Source organism: Corvus kubaryi, unplaced genomic scaffold (genome assembly GCF_017639235.1).
Source record: "Corvus kubaryi isolate FWS band 111438036 unplaced genomic scaffold, C.kubaryi_AGA036_p1.0 138, whole genome shotgun sequence".
Lineage (NCBI taxonomy): Eukaryota > Metazoa > Chordata > Aves > Passeriformes > Corvidae > Corvus > Corvus kubaryi.
In genome coordinates, this window is record NW_024580672.1 from 8,101,764 (window position 1) to 8,120,503 (window position 18,740).

An 18,740-nucleotide genomic window follows, 5' to 3' on the forward strand; every position below is an offset into this window, starting at 1 on the left:
AGTCTTAAATGCATAAAAAGTATTTTCAAGCACTGAGTCACACTAACAGGAAAACGAAGTGCAGCACAATTCAAAATAAAAATCTTCAAGGTACAGAATTCAACAGACTTGTCACTGCTAAGTAGATCTCTTAGAAAGATTAGACAAACTATAAAGAAAATGACTGACAATAAAATGTATGTATAAAAGACAAGGATAAATAATGCTTATACAGAAGAAAACCAGGAAATACAGTGAGAAATATTTTTTTTTTAAAAAAGCATGTAAAAGATGAATGAACTAGTGCATCAGGATTTATTTTAAGATCTTAAAATTTAAAAAGTAATCATACAAAACCATGCAAAAAAATAAACACAATTAAAAATGAGGTTTGAGATTTAAGCCAAGCTACTGGCAGGCTCTAGCCAAACTAGCTGATCCCTCGTTCCCTGTCACTCTCAGTAAGGTATCTCCTGAATAGGAACTCCTGCAGCGAGAAGGATCAACTAATCCAGAGGAAAACTAACCAAGAAAGAATGGAAGAGAGTCTTCAGGTAGAATTACCTGATGATGCTCATGATTCAGTCATGTAAATTGACAGAGACAGCATAAGCATAAAGCAGGGCGGAGACTAAGGGAGAATCCGAGGCCAGAGTAGAAATGCATCTGCAGCATGTCACATTGAGACAGCTTAAATAAGTCATCAAAATACATTCTAAAAGTTGATCTATAGGAATATAGACATGTAAGTATAAAAATCTGAGAGGTTCAAGCAACACAAGTTAAAACTAACAAATAAGACAAGCCAAAACAAATCGAAGACCATAACAGTAAGATTGGTACTAGCTGAAAGGATCAACCATTTTTTGAAATTCAGATGTTATCCTCTGCTTCACTGGAATTATTCACATAATTCGCAGTGAACAGCAAGAAACACATTCACAGCACTGCCCACACGTTGAGTGTGTATTTGAATACCAACAATCAGTCTTTCAGATCCTTTGAAACACCTAGAGCTTCAGACTTGAAAATAATTCAACCATCATCCTCTTTCAAGGCTTTGTCCACTTTTGAAAACTTTATGATTCACCCTGAACTCAATGCCATCATTCATATCTTCATTTTACTCTAACAAATTCCCAAGTCCTTCATTTGTGTGGTTTCTCTTTACTCAAATTATGCCATTTCTCCTCAACTGATAAAACACAGTAAGTCTCTTCATTAAGTCCACCCAGTAGTAAATATGTTGGAAAGTAACAGGAGACTCTTCTACTAAGGCTCTAAGTCCATCAAACAGAAGTGAAGAAGAAGAATTGAAAGTGTTTTGTGCACAAGACATCTTGATTTCAAATTATTTTTAAAATAGTGCAAATCACGTTTCTGTTAAAATATGAATGAAAATAATTGTTGTCATCAAAATACAATTAATAAATACGGGGGAAATGACTGTATATACTTATTTGCCAGTCACTTCTGTGGCCTTTAAACATTAATACAAAATGGAAGGCTTACAGACAAACACTACTGTTCTGAGAACTTGGTTATCATATTCAAAATCTGCCACTTGGAAATATGAACTGTTTATGACTGTAAAGAGTCAACAGTAACCCCAGATTACATACTAATGTAGTAGTAATTTGTAAACATGGTATACCCCATCCATCCTAGTTTTTACCAAACTCTGTCTTCGAAGAGTCATTAGCACATGCAAACTAAGTACATGAGCAGGAAAAATGACATTATTTGAAAACCAGATGAGTTCTTAAATTCGAAGGAAAAGTAAGTAGGAAACTGATTGCAGGCCTTCACTTATAAAAAACATCCAACCATAGATTCACAATGGCACACCAGTGACAGAATTAGGTGTTCCATGTTCTGATCTCATTCTCTTCCTACTACACTTTTGAAAGATGCTTTTGGAGATGCTGCCTTTACTAGAGGATACCATTTGTCTGAGTCAGTTGCTCCAAGCCTTCAGAGGTTAATGCCTTGGTCAGCCAGCCATTGGCCAAGCCCTACAGCAGGCTGACCCATTCGGAGTAGTGGACAGGGTTCAGATACCACAGCACGCCAGCCACACTCCACACCCTACCTGGAGCACCACCTATGCCTCCCAGCAAAGTTTCACCCCCTGTACTGGGATCCACACTTGAGCAGCGATAGAAACCAGCACATCAGTTTCTACAGCAACAGGTTTATTTGCTTGGACACTGGTAACACAGTGACAGTTCAGCCTTGAGGTAAAGAACCATTTACCAGCTATCCAAACACCGTTATCTCTCATTGTCCTTTTTCCTGAAGCAATACCAGAGAGGTTCACATCACAAAGCAAAACCCCACATCCAGCAGGAATCTCCAGCCCTGGAAATCCTCTTTCTTATCTAGTTCTGCTTAACAGCAAAGTGCCGCTAATAGTAGTCTTCCCATCTGAGCTCACCAGCATTTCTATCCAATGTGAAACCATGCCTTCAAGGGACTTAATGTGCCATACTGACACATATCTCAATAAACAGCAACTGCACTTTGTCGTAAGAAACTGTCACCCTGCTGAAGTTTAAAAATTACTCCAATCCAGGTGTGACACAATAAGCAACAAGAACACTTCACTTTCCCTGTCTTGTTTGTGCTTCCTTACAGTATTTTTCTCCTGTGAACACCCAAGTCTTCTCTCATTTCCCTCTCTCTCTGTCCTGGATTAGCTGTAATTCAAGCCACACTGGTGAGAACAGAACAAACCTGTAATAAAAATATTTTTGAGTACTAAAATGTCTGAGGGTATGTTAAAGGCGCATATATCACTACAGTTTATCTTCTGTAAACCCAAGCTAACACTTTTACTCACAGTATGCTAAGCCACAGTAGTCCTATTTAAAACATTACTTGAGGAATAATTTTTATGTTATTGTTCAGCCGTCATAACTACAACAAGAGTGAGTTTGAAACCCCAGTGTATGTTTCAAATAAAAATTAAATGCTAATCTGTATGAGGACAAAAGTTCAGTCATTTGTCAATTTATGCATTCACACTTTAGTTCTAGAAAAGCAAAGAAAAATAATTCAAATGCTGAAAACTGACATTATTAAATTATTACACTACTATTCCCCTTTCTCAAAATACGTTTTCTTTGTATACCATTCCTGACCTATTCATGCCATTCATTTAGGAATCTTAATATTTAACCTCTTATTCTTTCTCTTTTGAACATCTGCTATGTCACATGCATATTATTATGCTGAAGAGAGAATATAAGAGTAAAAAACAAGATAAGAGCAAAAGGCAAGAGCAAACAACCTGTTTGCTTAGACTGTAATTAATTCTCTGCTTTAAAATCATGGAATTTTCAGAAGCCTATTGATTCAGCACCCTTGAAGATACACGAAACAATTTCTATACTACTATTATTGTTCTAACATTTCTAGATATCAAGCACTGTGACACTGGAAACAGCACTACTCAAATATAGCAAACAATATTTGCTCAGCAAATCACCACTACATTCATTTTTTTCCTATGATGGCTTTATCAATCACATCATTCTCTGGGAGAAAGCCCACCCTGACGTCTAATTCAAGCCATGAAGCAATCCCTGAGATTTTCGCTCTTGCCAAAATTAAATGTGCAAGCAGCAAGTCACCACACAACTGCAAGTTATTTTTTCAGGATGTTTCAAGATGTTTATTATGTTAAGCTAAAATTGATTATGTTGGGAATGACCTCTTCTGTGATCATTTTAAATTAAATGTTTCAATATTTTAAAACCCCTGTAGGCCTCATTGTAATTCAAAATATAAATACTATTTATTCAATCCTACTCAATAAATAAACGGGACAGAAATATACCCATGATCAAAATTAGGAGGTTTCTTCTATAATATATTGTCACATCTTCCAAGATAAACAGAATCAAACATAGAAAATACACAGCAAATTCCACGTTTGTTAAGCTCCAGTTGCATTTCTTTAACAAGCTAACCCATTTGAAGGAGAAACATGCCTGAAGATTAACATAGCATGTCTTCATTAATGACTGTGACATATTAAGGTTTTCCTTCATTCAAGAACCTTTAAGATCATCACAATGAACACCTACACCCTTGCTGAGGAGATATTTATTTGCTGTTCCTGGTTATCTTTTAGACACTACGAAACTAGTCCATTAAGTATTTCTGCCTACTTGTATTTACAATACGTGGCTTATAAATGTGCATTTGTACTTCACCAATTATTTTAGGATAAAAAGATAACCTTCACCCAGTATTCAATTTAAGTTCAGTCATCATAAAACAGCTTCAGTTTGGGTAGCACAGTCAAGCTCCTTGCTTCAAGAATAGTAATATGGAATTCTAAACATGAAAATCTGCTCCCTTGATGAGATGGGACTTTATGCCAAATTTTTAGTCTACTTCAGTCTTCACAATTATAGTTAATTCGAGTAAGAATGTGTGGCAAAAGCTAATTCTGTTATCTAACACAAATGATCACTTGTTCAAAGTTTCTTACATTTCTTAAAAGTTCTTGTACTTTCAGCTGAATAGATGCAATTTTAACCCAATGAAGTTCTTGGTAAAATTAATGGACAAGTATTTCAGAGGATATTTAAGGTTCATGTAAAGTAGTTAAAGGTACAATCTAAAACAAGAGAATGCATGATAACCAAGCATAATATACCTTAGTTACTCCTAGAAGTAATGAATTTGAAATAATCATGATGCCACTTGGAACTAAAGCTTTTCTTAGAGCTGAGGTATTACTAAGGACTTTCTCCTATATGGACCTTCAGTTAATGTGCAGTTTCTTCACAGACAAAATGATTTACAGAACTTCTCTTCTGCACCTGAGTAACATCTGCATGAAATTTATTGAGTCTTTAGCATTTTCGAGATCTGCGCTTTGTAATAAACCCAATTGCTACAGGCCAAGTTAAAAGTTGGAAGAAAGTATGTACAGACACACAGTGTGCCTTTGCAAAGTCATTTCCATATGAAACTAGGCTAAAAACTGCAGTCATAATTTGGAAAATGACACTTCCTTCTCCAGAACACCTTTTTTTTTTTTTTTGACTTAGCTGGCAATATGTGCCAGAGAGTCCGCTAGTATCCAAACAAAACTGTTTCATTAAAATCTGAAAATGCTGCTAGGCAATCTTCTCAGTTCTTTTACCTTAGGATAGAGTCTTATTTTCATATGCTTGTGTAATAACATATTACATAAAAAATGGGTGTTACATACATACTTTTTTAGTCAAGCAGAAAGATTTTTTTGCATCCATTTGATTGTGCATCCCTGCTGCTAACACATTAACTCAATACAACTCAACTCCTTGTATTTAGGTCAAAAAGGTCCTAGAAGGGAGGAGGCATGCACGTATGCCTGATCCACGCTCTAAACTTGAGCAGAGAAGGGAAAGCACCACAGAGGAAGCAGTTGGTGCCACAATTAAACAAGCCAAAGAACACAACCACAAAAGGACTGTAAAAGATAACAAGCCAGCAAATGCATGTTGAAACGCTCAAGGTTATTTCTGCTGTAACACTTAAAGAAGATCAAACCACTCTGTTTTCTGTAACGTATTTGGGCAGGATAACAACGAACCAATGCTGCAACCAGCACAGAACGCCATGACGTTAACCCAGGATGGGATCAATGTGGGTATTTATCAGAGGCACCGTCAAGGCTGAAGAACACCAAGTCCGTAAACGTTGTAACCAGCCCCACCTGCAACCCCCCCAGCAGGCCCAGGAGCCACTTCAGCTCAGGAATGCTCCCATTTCTGGGCTGAGCTATGATGTTGACATCTCTGGGCTCAGGCCCTGCTCTCTGCCACTCCTCACCATTTGATCAGACTTGTAGATCAGAATCAGGACCCAACTCACCCACTGGTGCCTTTCTTGACCCAAGTGGACTGCAGCAGAGTCTCAACCCTTGGCTTGTCCTCCCACTGACCCCTCCTGTAACTCTCCAGGATGAGAGGTCATTGGTCTCACCATCAGGCACAACCACAAACGATAAAAAGAAATTGAGTGAAATTAATTACTGAACAGCACAATGAATATGGACTTTTCTAAGTCGCCAAAAGCAGGGATGAGGAGGTTGCTCTGAAACGCTGAATCAAACACTCTCGGGCCAGTACTGAAGCAGCAAACTGAAAGATAAGGAGCAGTCCAAGGCCTTGTAATCGGACTTCTCTTGGGCAAGATGACAGCAATTACTTCATCCCTCTGAGAGGAAAACCCTGCAGACCAGCGCAGAGGAGGCTCACCTGCAGGACAGACCGTTCAAACCAGTGATGACCCCAGCAGGCGGCTGAGTGCATTATGAAGTAATAACTGGCACGAGAAAAGATCCCTGAAGGGAGGCAAAGCAGCAAGGAAAACTAATGCTCTGTGCAAGCTACACAGTTCTGAACAAAACAATGGCTGATGTTGGCAACAGAGCTCTGCTTGCAACAAAAACCTATGTAATGTCTCAAAACGGTGCAAAACCAAAAAACTACTTCAAGGAAGTTTGCAAGCTGATGCCTACCAGTGGCTTGCCACAAATGTCAGTGACTTGCCACCACTGTTCAAGTCCATTGATGATACGAAGAGAAAGCATTTACAAATGATAGCTCAGTGAGGGTACCACCTGTACCAGCATTCACAAAGTGCAACAGGCAGAATGAAGCTCTCCTTTTTCCCAATCAATATCTTTCATACTATACAGAGATCTTTGTTTAAATAGTAACAGTTTCTAATGTGGACGGTATTGCTTTCCTCTCCGGCACTTTCTGGTTGATAGAAAGCCAACAAGGAAAAACCAATTTCTCACAAGGTTGTGTGAGAAATGTGGTGATGAGAAATAAAGATATAGTACCTGTACATCTAGAATAAAGTTCATGGATAACAGTAGAAAGAGCATATAAAACCAGCATACGTAAATGAATGCAGACTAACCTGTCCTTTCAGATTTCAAATTAAATATTGTTCATCTGTCTTCTTAGGCAGGCTACTGCCACACCTCAAAACAGTTAGCTGCTCCCGTAGATCTTTTTCACTTTCATTCTTTCCTTCAAGGTCTAGGGCTTTTTTCCTTGATTCTTTACTTTTTTTATCAGTAGTCCTCTAATTTTATTATGAGCTTATCTTGCAATCTTGTAAGTATCTCCTTACACCTGTTAATTTAGTTCCTGTTAATTTAGTGGGGACTATGTCACACTCAGACCCCCTGTATTCAAGACGTCTTTTTCTTGATTTCCAAAACTATCTGTTTTCCCTTTTTACCTACCTTTAAGAAAAATAAAATCAGTAGAATGAAATACAGTTTAGAAAAGGCAAGTTCTACCCTCAAAACCAAAATCTACCTTAGACCTCGCAAAGTATTTGACAAACTTCAACAGTTCATGAAAGTAATCTGAGAACAAATTAAATTAGAAACAGACAGCACACTCCTTACACTAAAGTATTCATGGATTCTGTAGCTTTCTGGCTTATTACTTGTTCATTAATGCTGGTTGCTTTTCCTTAAGTGTTCTAATGCTTTTATAAAAGCGGAAACAGCTATGGAAGTAATAAGGCTAGTAGTACTACAACATTTCAACATATTTTTGAAAATACAATGTATGTATTTCAGCACTTCTGATCTTACATGTGACCTCTCTGAAAAATAAAAATTATATCCACTACAGAAAATATGTCGTAACTATAGAGAAAAAGCCAGAAGGGTGTACATTGTTTATATAACTTTATAATAGTTGTACATAATCCAGGTGTGCATAATTATTGCCTATAATAACCATAAAAACCAAAGCACTTGCTTAGTTTTCATGATTCACTCACCAGAAAAAAATTACACAGCAACCTTTACATAATCTTAGTTATGGTAAAAAGAATGTGCAAGAGATATTATTACGTACTAATTATAAACTCCATATTCTTACTTTTAATACTTTAAGTTCAAATATTTGACAATAACTAATTAAATATTTTTGAACCATACCAGAAAACATTAAAAATAAGCCTAAATTTTATTAATAATCTCCTTCATAACTTAATAGTCTTATTTTATATAGTCACACATCATTCAATGGATTGTCAGATTATCCAAACACTGAAAGTTTTAAGGCCCTGAACATGAGAAACTCAAGTACTAGAAGTGCCTACACACAAACATACAATAAATAGTACAATATCTAGGCTTTTTTAATTACACACTCATATGTACATCAAATAGTAAAAAAGCAAGTAGGTCTTTAGATTTAGTAGAATGAGAGACAAGCCACGTGCATAAAAATCGTAATTCTGTAGATACGGAATTAATTGCTGATATTTAGGACCACAACTAGAGGGAAAAAACTACTACCAAACTGATAAGCAGAGGAAAAAGCCCAGGTTAATCTACCCAAGTTCACTGTAGATGGGCGGTCTTTTCCTGGGGGTTTTGGGCCACATCTAGCAAGCAAGAGACAGACAAGTCATACCAAGAATATGTCAGGGACTCAATACTTGCAAAAATCTGTATGCAGAAAGATCAGAGCTTCCCTTTTTCTCTGACAGAGGAGGGGCCCCAGCTTTCATGCTTTTCTGGCAAATAGAGGGAACATGGCCAACTTTCTTTGCATTTGCTGGCCAAAAGCTGAGACAGTCTCTGTCTCAATTCAAACTTTAAAACCTTTATTGGGATGCATATGGTTGCTCACAGAATAGAGCTTTATTGTAAGCAAAATGGGTAAGGCAGGAAAACCAGGACACAAAGGCTTTTTTTTTTAAATTATCCATCGATTTCTTTGACTCAAATGCACAGAATATGTATGGGAGAGTTTTGCTAAGTGTAAATTCGAGCAAGAACAAGCAAATGAAAGTTGGTTTTTTTCTTTCGTTCAGGGCTTTCCACTCTTCGCAACAGCAACCTCAGAGCTCCAATGCTGTCATACCAAACAATTTTCTTTGCTTTAAATCTGTGTACACACCTTCCTCAAATATTTTTACAGCTCTCCCATTAACTCCTAAGTCAATTCTATGCAGCTTTCTATAAAGCACCATGGCTGAAATGAAGTTCAGGGGTGCACTGAAGCTGTTATACAGGATAATATTGTGCTGTACTGTTGTAACTGTGGCACAAAATCTTTTGTCCTCAGAAATTTTAGCCTCAAAACCAGCTTTCTGTACCTAGACAACAGGACAACTGACTGTTCAGGATAAACATTTTTATTATTAACTTGCATAACAGAATAAAGAGTATGCAGAACAAAACAAGGGAATGACACAAACATGAAGCTAAGCCTTGGGCCAAGTAGAAGACATTCGCAAATTTTAAGAGAATACACAAACTTGCCTCTTCTAGGAGGGTAGAAGACCTCCAGAAAACCCATTACTGTCTGTGCATCTCTATCATTCCTACACCTATCAGGTAACAAAACTCCAAACAGATGTTTTGATCTGAATCCTGAAAGAGAATTCAGGCAGGCATAGTAGTCTAATACTATACAGACATTTGAAGGATGTTACCGCATATTTTAACACTGACCTGCTTTATAGCCTGCTGTCTAGGGAACTGTTTATTTCTGCACACCACTACTGAACCTGGCTTGCAAATCTAGAATCACAGTTCACAAAGTATAAAGAATTAATTTCTGAAGAGGCATCCCAGTATTGCCAATTCTTACAGTCATGTAAGAAAGGCACTGTTCTTACAGTCATACTCAGAAAGGCACTGTTTTTCCAGAAGCCCTAGTTGTACTAGTAATATAACTATTCATAATCTCAACCTTAAAAACAGAATGAAAATGGGAACAATAATGGTTTAAGAATTTTAAGACAAAAAGGAAGGTCCCACACACATCAATTTTAAGCCATATCAATCATAGAAGGCGAAGGATAATGAAAATTTGGAATTTGATGCTCTAAACAGCTGGTGCTGACAACACATTTTCCATACTACAAGTTTGTTGGCATGCCCCCAGAATGGATTGGAATGACTAGACAAAACAGTGAAAATACACCTCAATTGTAGATATTATCCATTCATTAATATCACAAATCACCCAATTATTTTTCTAATTCTCCCGAAGTTAATCTAAAATTTTAGTATTTCCTTCTCTTGGTAAAGAAGAAGGACCATTTACAACCCAAAAATGTTGCTGATATCCAAGGTATTTGAATTCCTTTATACAAATGAATCTACAAAATTTTAAACAACACTATTTTCCCTGATCCCTCAAGTTCTTATACCTCCTATTACACAGAAATAAGAAGTTTTAACATAGAGTGTTGTGATTTGACACTGGCCCAACGCCAGGCACGCACAAGAGCCACTCGCTTACCCTCCCCTGCCACAGCTGGGCAGTGGAGGGAGAAGGAAAAAAAAAAAATTAATGAACACTTCACGAGTGAGATAAGGACTGGGAGAAACACTTCAAGGGCGAAACAGGCTCAACTTAAGTTGCAAAGTGAATTTATTACTAACAGAATCAGAGCGGGATAATGAGAAGTAAAATAAGCCCTTAGAATACCCTCCCCCCACCCCCAGCCCCTCCCTCCTTCCCACCAACAGCACAGGGAGACAGGGCACGGGGGTTTGGTCAGTCCATCCCCAGATTTCCTTCCGCTGCTCTGGGAGAGGAGTCCTCCCCATGAGGCCGTGGGGTCCCTCCCAGGGGAGACAGTTCTCCGAGAACTTCCCCAGCCTGGGCCCACTCCCACAAGCAGCAGCCACACCGCACCTGCTGCAGCGTGAGCCCCTCCCACGGGCACACAGCCCTCCCAAACTGCTGCGCCGTGACTCTCTCTTTCCTCAGGGTGCAGTCCCCCAAGGACACGCTGCTCCAGCCTGGGAGCAAGGGCCCTCTCTCTCCACCAGGTCTTCCACTGGATCACAGCCTCCTCCAGGCATCCACTGGCTCCAGCATGGGCACCTCCCCCACGGGCTGTGGGTGGATCTCTGCGTCACCCGTGGATCCCCATGGGCTGCAGGGGGACAACCTGCTTCACCATGGTCTGCACCATGGTCTGCACCACGGCCTGCAGAGGCATCTGCTCCGGCGCCTGGAGCACCTCCTCCCCCTCCTTCTCCCGTGACCTTGGTGTCGCCATGTTGCTTTCCATCACATGTTCTCACCTCCTCCTCTTCTCTGACTAGAATCCAAAATCTTGTGACTTTGTTTTGATTTTCTTCTTAAATATGTCATCACAGAGGCATTACCAACCTCTCTCATTGGCCCAGTTTTGGCCAGCAGCATGTCCATCTTCAGAGCCATCAGCCATTGGCTCTGCCGGACACGGTGGGAAGCTTCCAGCAGCTTCCTCACAGGAGCCATCTTTGTGGCTGCCCTGCTACCTAAAACCAGGCTGTGCCAAACCAATACAGAGTTCCAGAATTTGCTGCACGAACATAATCATACCAAGCAAAACATTCTTCCAAAAAGTATTCATAATTGAGTGACAGAGGGATCCTGCTAAAAACTTTTGCCATAGCTCAGAATTTGCTGGAACAAGAAAAAATTTCAGCTGGCCACTAAGAACAAAAAAAAAGGGCATTGAATAATTTAGAAGACTCATAAATGCCTTCTTAGTTGTGGGCCGAAACTAGCGTTTTACAAGAATATTGTCTTTATAGCAAATCCGAAATGTTTCCATAACTATATATAAACAAATTTAATCTGTGCAATTTAATCTACCAACAGATTGGTAGTTGACGATATCTGCTTAATACAAACAAGAACAAACAGTATTAATATTATACTCTTTCTCTACAGTGAAACTGGCTGCTAAAGCTAGATTTTTAATGGCCACCACATTCCTATACTAGGTTACTACATATACACTTTTATTTTCTTTCAGAAAAGTTAGAAGAGAATGGAAACAACTGAACAGTGCATTTTGGGGTTCAACTGTATTTCCAAACTAGTTTCTACTTTAGATCTTTATCTACAAATGTTTTCTGCTTAAGTACCTAAGGCTAGTTTGGCTTAGGTAAAAAAATCCCACCTTCTTCTTCAACTTGACACATCTAAAAAAAAATAATTAAAGAATTAATAAACAATTCTGTTTCATACTGCAAGTTAGCTTAACCACGTATTGGAATCTTGTCATACAGTCTCTGAAATCTGTTTTAATTAGGGGGACAAAGGCATAAAAAGTATCACAATGAAAACAACAGCATCCAATGCTACATGGACTTGGCCTAAGCTATATAATTTCATGAGATGATGAAATACTGATAGCTACTTTCTAAATCCATCCAACAAAAAAAGAAAAAAAAAGGGAAAAAAAATTTAAAACACTATAATTGTACTTAAATATTTAAATTACCCAGGCTAATGATATTAGGAATGCCTCTAACTGGGATTGTCACAGAAGTTTAGTAAATGACACACACATGAAAGCATCCATTTCTATGTTGTTTCTCCCTGAGACATTTCTAAGTCTACTGAGTGAACACCACCACTGAAGTTGAACTTCTTGCTTATACTTTTCTGAATTAAAGCACAGAATGAGAACAGACGTATATTCAAATCAATAATGACAGCAACATTTTGAGTGGCTCTTAAGACAAAAATATTTCCAACAGGTGTCCAACTGTTTGATTTTATTGTTTTTATTTTTGTTGTCTATTCCATAAATTTATTAAGAAAAACAAAAACAAACAAACAAAAAGGTGCAATCATAACAAAACAAAGGTAATTAGGCAAGATTCTCCCCTTTTTGCATGTTCTTTGGGGGTAAAAATGCAAACAACAGACTATCCATGCTACACTGAAAATCTTCAAGGGCTCTAAAGGAGCCATATTAAGAAATATTCTTCACCTAAAAAAATGCAGAAGTACCATAACACAAAAGACTTCAAGAAGAATTATCTGCCTGGTCCTCTTTGACACCTTTGCCACTCAATATGTTACAAAATCATGGCCCATGGCATAACTACGGAGTGAACTCCAAAGCCAAGCAGGGACTCAGCCCGTTTGCCAGCCCCTCCTGCAGTGAGAAATCCAGGGGGTTCCAGCCTTGCAAAGATACTCCTCTATGTTTACTGCTTCCCATAAGTCTGCTGAACTAGAATGGGTGCACACTGAGTGATCAGAAGCTTAAAGCTTTCACAAGAAATACCTGCAATGAGGTTATTTTCCCACAGCTTTCAGTAGAAATAAGGCATGTACTCACAGAACATCTGATACACTTGAAAGTCACCGAAAGTGTGACTATTTCAAGAAAAAGTTAGAAAAATACTAACCAACTATTAGAAATCTCTGCCCACCAATGCAACAATCTGATTATAAATGCATTTTAACATACTTGTCCAAACTGACCAATAACTAACTGGTTGAAAATATATCTTTGAAAAATGTCAGAGTATGAAAATTACCTAAAATTAGAACAGAAGCAGAATACAATCTTCAAAACACAAACCAGCCCGGATATTAAAACACTGGGTTTTCTTTTTCCCTTGTAATTTGGTACATAGCTAAAAATCCAAAACCCTAAAGGAATTAAAAAGGAGGCATTCACATCAAGAAAGTTTCTCAAGAAGAAATCTACAGGTTGTTCTTTGATGTGAACTGTTGGTAGTGCACAAAGCAGTAGCTGGTCTGGTATGACCCCTTTTTATCTTGCTAAATTCCAAAGGGAAACCAAGTTGGTTTTCCCCAAAACACTGCTGAAAGGTATTTGTACCACTACAGAAAGAAATTAACCTAATCCAAGCAACAGAGTTTTGTACTTGGAGTAAAGGAATGCATTATGAAAATGTTTGAAAGAAGATGCAGTGTAACAAAAACCTCAAATACCAAAGATCACTGCAGCAGCATTCTTGCTGTATGCTGTAGCAAGACAGAGAAAAATACTGTGGGAGGAGAGATCTCACATCAGAGCATTGTCTGAAACAGCAGACAGCAAGGTCCTACTACACAAGGCAAGGTCAACACAACTGGAGAGTCATCTGTTTAAGAAAACATACTATTATTAGATGCAAGCTATGCAGCACTTGTGCATACTAATAGAATAAAACCATTACCCCAAAAATAAATATTTTCAAATGGTAGCTTCAAGTTCGCTCTCAGTGTTTCTACTTTTTGTGTCTCATTTAAAACATTGAAATGAGTAACATAAAGAATACTGAAAACACCTGAGCATTTAATTTTTTAATTACTTATGAAAAGTTACACCTGACAAATATAGTAGTATATTCAGTTTTCTTTTAATGAGGAGGCACCACTGAAAATGTTGTAACAAGTTATTAAATACTACTTACTGATAGCTATGTAGAATAAAAAGTATCCCACAGTGTACAGCCTATTCAAACTGTTATGATATGCCTCAGACTACTGTGAGTAAAATGTCACAGTACATATACTGGCCCACAGAATACACTTCCTTGTACAAGACTCAAGCCTGCACTGTCTCAATACCCAAATGCTAATCCAAGTACACACGCGTTTCGGGTGTAAAGAATGCAGGAGGAAGCTCGGTGGGGCACGTACCATGCTCCACAAGGTTTGTGTCCCTGCTGCTCTAAATCATTTAATGAAAGAGCTGGTATTACCTGTGGCACCATCACTGACACCTGATAAATTGGAGCAATGTAGCGGACTCTGGAAGAAGTATAATTCTGGGGAGTTGAGCTCATTCCTCTTCGCTCTTGGAGTTTACCAGTTTTCAGTAAGTGCTGCCACATCAAGCTCTTGCTTGAACATGTTGGATTATTTATGAATGACTGGGCAGTTAAGAAGAAAGTACTGTGGATGGCCTAGTTTAAAATCGGTGACATTAATTATGTCTTGCACCGAGATGTCAGCATGGCAGAGTATGCGAAACCAGTGGATCAGACTTTGGTCCCACATTGACATATTTACAAATTAACTTATTTGTTTCAAGTAAAACCAAAATTCTGTGCCTCGAAACAAAAGAAAAATATTAGAGACCTCCCAAATCAGGAAATTCATAGAAAGTCTATCAGTACTTTATACTCAGCTCTTAAGCACAAGTCTTGTTTCAGCAGATAGCTGCTTTGCTCAAAAAAATCAAGGAGTGAAATATGACCAATATCTGGCAGAAGCATGACTACGGAAAACCCCACCCACAAGCAGATATATATATATATATAGGTTTGCCAAGATAAATAAAGCAGTATGCAGAGTTAGCTGGACTGCTCTCACATAGTATGTACTCAATCATGTAGGTCCTCAAGTACATGTGCAACACCTCTCAATGATTAAGAAGGCTCAGAAAGGGACAAAATTAATCTAAGGAAAAACATGGATTTCATATTAGCATGCTAACAGCTTTCTAAAACAGAGATGTGATGAAAAGTGTTATTTACAAATGAATCAAACTGCATATTAAAGGTACAGACAGCTGTTAACCTGCTGTCTGCACAATCAAATTATAGCCATTGCTCAATGAAACCATCAATGGCTGCATTGTGAACAGGCGTGAGAGTAAGTCTGTCCATGCTGGAGCTGCATAATTTGTTCCAATATTTCAGTTACCGGTATTTTCAAGAAGTATATAAAACAAAAAAGAGATGTGAATTATTGCTAATAACACATATCATTGTCATTTATAAAATTTAAGAGTCATAGTCATGACCCAAAATCCATTTTGCAGTAAGTGCTGTAGAAACAGGAAACAAAATGACAACCCCTGTTCTGAAATGCAGTTGTCAAGTGTTCTAAAAGAAAAAACACTCTTAAAGAAATGCTTTTGTAAATATGCACATAAATCAAGATGATAGCTAAAAAACCCCTTAGTTTTAATATTTAATGAAAAAAATCCCTATGCAAATCACGGAACTCTAATGAAATAATAGATTAATTATTTTTTGCCTCCTTTATAACCGAAGTTTTCCTTTAACTAATTCTCATTTCAAATCCAAGAACTATTACTAAATTATAGCTGCTGTTCTCCAAAAAAAAGGAAGAGCTGCTAACTTAAGCAAAATGTTTCCAGGGGTTATAAATCTACAACCTTCCATGAACAGTCACACCTGTCACTTTTCAATATGTGCCTTGCTTCTATATTGGATTTCAGTGCAGGTTCTAGTGACCAGTGGATCTTAACATTCATATTTCTCTTAAATAAAACAGCCCTTTGATAAAAGAAATACTCACTTCTACGGGTACTTACGAACAGTGCTCAAACCGTTCCATGACATTCTTTTGGATAACCTAAATACCGAGAATTTCTTTTTCTCATATTACAAATCTCCCAAATCTCAACTTATCTTATCATCTCTTTCATGAACTTGCTCAATGATCTCCAGTAAACACAGTTTTGAGAATTTTTTTTATTCTGCAGTAGGGCTTTCATGTTTCTTCACCTAAAAGTTTTACCTTGCGGCATTTTTTTCCTACTTAATGTCTTGGAGCTCTGGTTTGAACATCACACTTTTATTGGATAAGATGTATCACATGAAATCAGTGTTAACTGACAGGACAAGAACTGCACTACAGTGCCTGATCTACAGTCACAAAATCTTAGTAACAAACACGAATGAACTCATTATAGAATCTGAGATTACTACCTCAATATGGCAGAACAAGAATGAATTCTATATAGATGACTAAGAAAGCAAGACTTTTAGTAATCCTCTGCAAATTTATGCAGACTGGACATGCTCTTTTATGTCTTGGGAATTTCTCTCAAGCACTTCCTAATACACAAAACATTGTGTCTGTTTCTGGTTTCACCTTGTATGTTTCATTGCTCACAGATTTCCTTAGGTGTTTTTGTAATGATCACAAACATTGGTTATTTGCCATTGACTTTTCAAGGGATGCAATACCACAGATCAGAGATGATTATTTGTAGCTGGAAAGACATGACTTCTTAAACTACATAGTAGTCACTGCTCTGCAACAATTACTACGTGGTTGCTTCATAATTGGCAGGTTCTCTGATCCTCTTTCAAATATACAAATGTAAAGAATGGAAATATTTAGCAAACTTTTATCATACAAACGTAGAGGACTGAAATATTTGGAAAACTTTTAATCAAACTTTTAGCATAATAAATACAACAAGAAGGCCAATTCTGCTCCTTACACAAACACCTCACTATGAAACACAACATTTTACTGTTCCTTGAAGTACAGCTGATCCTTCAGGCATTTCTCTACCACTCTTAATCCAGCTCTTTCACTTCCTTTATCAGAAGCCCAGTTCAGTCACCTGTATAGGCTCTTCCCTTTATCACCTGTGCTGGTGGCATCCAAAGAGGGTGCAGCAGAACAGATAAGCATCACACCTAGACACTTTGGTCCTGATCCTACGAACACTTCAGTGAAACTACTTCTGTAAGTGTTTGCAGACTTTGAGTCTTTCTAACTCAACAACACTTCACCAAACAGGGCAAAGTGAAGTCTGGAGCTGGGAGGAATGCATTGCCCCTTCACGCCTGGGTCTCAGGGCCTGCAGCACCCCCAAAGAGCAGAGACCCACTGAAGGGGGGAGAGAGACAGCACCCCTGTCGCTTACAGCCACAGGCTCCTTCCAACGCTACATCTCCGATGCGCCGCACCAATCTTGGACTACAATTTGCCAGACATTAACGTAAAAAATACAACTGTTTGTACAATCACAGTGGAAGAGAGAAAGTGAGGGATCAATTCGTAACAATTTCTAGCATATGGGCTAAGGGCAGCCCACCCCAGTTTTCTTTTACATTTGGGATCTTCTTGAACCCTCCCGGAGGAAGGGGGAGAGCCTTTAAGCCGAAGGTCAGGCGGGGAGGGAGCGGGCAGCGGGGTCTGCGGAACATGGCCGAAAGCGGAGCCCCCGCCCGCCCCCGGGCACGGCCGCAGCGAGCAGCCCTCGGCAATCCCCCGGTGCCACAAGAGCGGGGGGGCCGGGACCCGGCCCCAGAGAGCCCCCGGAGGAGAGCCAGCCACGCTCGGGAGTCAGGGAAAGAGCCCATGAAAGCGGGCGGGGGTGAGCACGGACGCACCTTTCAGCGTCCCCCCGGCATCTTGTCGTCCTCCTCCTCCTCCTCCTCGGGTCGGCGGTGACTCCAGCAGCGGCGGGGCCGCGGCGGCGGAGGGCTCTGCGGGACGGGGCCACCCCCGCCTCGCCAGGGCTCCACGGCCGCCGCTGCCCGGGGCGGCGGAGCGAGTGAGGCGCCTTCCCCGGCGGGCCGGGGGCGGAGGCTGCGGGTGCGCACCGCCCCGCCGGGCCCGGGAGGCACGGGGAGAGCTGGGGAGGGGCCGCGGGGCAGCGCCGCCGGCTGAGTCAGCCGCGGACAGAGGGCGCGGGGCTGCCCGGGAGGGTTGCCCCGGGACCGCCCCTCCTCGGTGGTGCAGAGCGGGTTTCTCCCGCCGGATGCCTGCCCTCGGGACGGGTCGCTGGGAACATCCCCCGCACACGAGGCAGACGGGATGCGGCAGCTCCTCCTTGTCCGCGCTCCCACAGGCACGGCGCGCTGCGGGCGGCGTGTGGAGCACTCCACGTCCCGCAAGTGCAGCACCGGGAACCGCTGCCCCCGGCTCCGCGTGCGCGCTGCTGCTCCTGAAGGACCAGGCGGCGCCTGCTGAAGGGACCCCCAGAGCCAGAGAGCGCGCCCCGGGTGCCGTCCCGCCGCTGGCAGCTGCTAGCTGGAGCCGCCCGCGGAACAGCCTCCTACCTCCCGCAGACGGGCGCCGTCGGCCGAGCGCCCCAGCCCCGCGCCTCCGCACCGCGGAATAGCGGCGCCGTCCCGCGCGGCTGGAGCCGGTCCAGCGCCATCGGCGTGCGCGCCCTCCGAGCGGGGGCCGGGGCGGGGGCGGGCCGGGCCGCGGCTGCCTCACCGCATCGGAATG

General features: G+C 40.4%; 1 protein-coding gene across 1 annotated transcript in view; it reads right to left on the reverse strand.

Annotated features, from left to right (window-relative positions):
- Window positions 1-18,036, reverse strand: part of PLCE1 (phospholipase C epsilon 1) — a 141,616-nt gene extending 123,580 nt beyond the window's left edge. The window contains exon 1 of the mRNA XM_042018973.1: window positions 17,894-18,036. The gene's annotated coding sequence lies outside the window, so the exon portion shown is untranslated. The remainder of the gene's footprint in view (window positions 1-17,893) is intronic.
- Between the last annotated feature and the right edge of the window lie 704 nt (window positions 18,037-18,740).